Source organism: Neomonachus schauinslandi, chromosome 9, assembly GCF_002201575.2.
Source record: "Neomonachus schauinslandi chromosome 9, ASM220157v2, whole genome shotgun sequence".
Lineage (NCBI taxonomy): Eukaryota > Metazoa > Chordata > Mammalia > Carnivora > Phocidae > Neomonachus > Neomonachus schauinslandi.
Genome location: NC_058411.1, coordinates 80,413,150 through 80,416,387, shown reverse-complemented (window position 1 = coordinate 80,416,387; position 3,238 = coordinate 80,413,150). Strand labels below are relative to the sequence as shown.

At 41.0% G+C, this 3,238-nt stretch overlaps 1 pseudogene across 1 annotated transcript; it reads left to right on the top strand.

Moving 5' to 3' along the window:
- Nucleotides 1-236: 236 nt before the first annotated feature.
- On the top strand, nt 237-1,787 carry LOC110585440 (annotated as a pseudogene). Its single transcript, XR_002480622.2, has one exon. The product of XR_002480622.2 is annotated as an elongation factor 1-alpha 1-like (transcript).
- Nucleotides 1,788-3,238: the final 1,451 nt, after the last annotated feature.

Genomic DNA, 3,238 nt, shown 5'->3' with positions numbered 1-3,238 from the left:
GTTTTATGACCCTCATTCCCATTATCTCTAATATCAGCTATTTACATTTTTGATTGACTTTAAATCCTAGGTTTCCTTTTTCCCAGGAAGTCACATTTTAAGGCTCATCATACATTGTGGATATAAGATTTTATTCCATTCTTATGAATCTTAAGTATTAAAAAACTGGTAGAGTTTTTTCGCAACGGGTTTGCCGCCAGAACACAGGTATCGTGAAAACCACTGCTCAACCTAAACCAAAATGGGAAAGGAAAAGACTCACATCAACATTGTCGTCACTGGACACGTAGATTCGGGCAAGTCTACCACTACTGGTCATCTGATCTACAAATGTGGTGGGATCGACAAAAGAACTATTGAAAAATTTGAGAAGGAGGCTGCTGAGATGGGAAAGGGCTCCTTCAAGTATGCCTGGGTCTTGGATAAATGGAAAGCTGAACGTGAATGTGGTATCACCATTGATATCTCCCTGTGGAAATTCGAGACCAGCAAGTATTATGTGACCATCGTTGATGCCCCAGGACACAGAGACTTTATCAAAAACATGATTCCAGGCACATCTCAGGCTGATTGTGCTGTCCTGATTGTTGCTGCTGGTGTCGGTGAATTTGAAGCCAGTATCTCCAAGAATGGGCAGACCTGTGAGCATGCCCTTCTGGCTTACACCCTGGGTGTAAAACAACTAATTGTTGGTGTTAACAAGATGGATTCCACTGAGCCACCCTACAGCCAGAAGAGATACGAGGAAATCGTTAAGGAAGTCAGCATCTACATTAAGAAAATTGGCTACAACCCCAACACAGTAGCATTTGTGCCAATTTCTGGTTGGAACGGTGACAACATGCTGGAGCCAAGTGCTAACATGCCTTGGTTCAAGGGATGGAAATCACCCGTAAAGATGGGAATGCCAGTGGAACCACACTGCTTGAAGCTCTGGATTGCATTCTGCCACCAACTCGTCCAACTGACAAGCCCTTGCGTCTGCCTCTCCAGGACGTCTACAAAATTGGTGGTATTGGTACTGTCCCTGTGGGCCGAGTCGAGACTGGGGTTCTTAAACCTGGCATGGTGGTCACCTTTGCTCCAGCCAATGTTACAACTGAAGTAAAGTCTGTTGAAATGCACCATGAAGCTTTGAGTGAGGCTCTTCCTGGGGACAATGTGGGCTTCAATGTGAAGAACGTATCTGTCAAAGATGTTCGTCGTGGCAATGTGGCTGGTGACAGCAAAAATGACCCACCAATGGAAGCAGCTGGCTTCACAGCTCAGGTGATTATCCTGAACCATCCAGGCCAAATCAGTGCTGGATATGCACTTGTGCTGGATTGTCACACAGCTCACATTGCTTGCAAGTTTGCTGAGCTGAAGGAGAAGATAGATCGTCGTTCTGGAAAAAAGCTGGAAGATGGTCCCAAGTTCTTGAAATCTGGTGATGCTGCCATTGTTGATATGGTTCCTGGCAAGCCTATGTGTGTTGAGAGCTTCTCTGACTATCCTCCTCTGGGCCGTTTTGCTGTTCGTGACATGAGACAGACGGTTGCTGTGGGTGTCATCAAAGCAGTGGACAAGAAGGCAGCTGGAGCTGGCAAGGTCACCAAGTCTGCCCAGAAAGCTCAGAAGGCTAAATGAATATTATCCCCAATACCTGCCACCCCAGTCTTAATCAGTGGTGGAAGAACGGTCTCAGAACTGTTTGTGTCAATTGGCCATTTAAGTTTAACAGTAAAAGACTGGTTAATGATAACAATGCATCGTAAAACCCTCAGAAGGAAAGGAGAATGTTTTGTGGACCATTTGTTTTTTTGTGTGTGTGTGTAGCAGTTTTAAGTTATTAGTTTTTAAAATCAGTACTTTTTAATGGAAACAACTTGACCAAAAATCTGTCACAGAATTTTGAGACCCATTAAAACAAAAGTTTAATGAGAAAAAAAAAAAACTGGTAGAGTAAGGTTTTTAGGAAACCCCTATTTTATCTCAGAATAAAGCTAGACCTGAGCATGACCACCTTTAACACTCAGCCCTCTGAACACCCTGAACATTTTGTGGAAAGTAGAATGAGAAGAGGAAAATGTAAAGAAAGAGAGAGGATTCCTGCATCCTCAAGTGAATCCTTTTCCTGAACACAGCTGGCCTCCCCCGAAGAGACTTCTGAGAAGGTCAATGTGTATTGGTCATGGTCATTCAGTGTTCTAGGCAACATGACAGGCAGCTAGTAATTTGGGGACTAACAAGTTCGAAGACTCTTAAAGAAACAAGACCTGGGTATAGAGTCCAATTTTATTGCTTTAATTTTGCTGTAAGCAAGCACATGTATGCAGACTATATCAAGGTCATCTCAACTCTGTGTACTCTCTCTTTAGCTTAAGATTTTCCTAAGTATTTTTAAAGAGTAGTGTACATGCAAAGAGTTGAACAGTTGTAAGCATTTGTGCACTATTAAGGTGCTAGAATTTAGGTACTAGCATCAAGTGGTTCTTTTGCATTTCAATGATCAATACCATAAAAAAGGAACACTCAAATGAAGATATGCCTGTGGCTTTGGAACAATGCGAATAGGACTTCTGTGATAAGGGACCAATGAGTAGACTGAGAAATGCTGTAGATATTAATTACTTGAAGACAAGAGACGAATAAGAGGGAGACTGATTTGACCAGTTCACTGGTTTTCATCACTTTTATCCAACATAGAAATTTCTAATTCTTTGTTTCTCTTACTGAAAAAAAATTAACAGTTATGTTAGAGATATTGTAATGCTGCAAAATGACAGAAACAACAACCTGCATATAATTGGAATATGCATGAAAGTGGATGGCTTCTCATAGATATCAGATTCACAGTAACCCACCAAATAATTTCAGATCAGATGTCTTCTGCATGCATTTCTTTTGCTTTTCCACAAACTACAAGAGCTAGCTGTCATCATGAGATCCAAACCCAAAAAAAGTCATACTAAAAATTTGGCACCATAGGCATCAACAGTAATGTTTAAGATACTCAAGACTGAAAGAATCTCTTAAAATTTAACTTCATTTTGAAACATAAAGTACGGAATTCTAGAATTGCAAAATGCTAACAAACAGAACTTATTAAAGCCCAACATTAATTAAAACAACTCAAGTCATGGGCTAGTTCTAAGTTTTACAGAGCTGTTTTGAATAGTTTAAAAGCTGAGACTTATGCTAAGTCAACAGGCCTGGTCCATCCAGAGCCCTATGAATGTCCAAGACAGCCACAAAA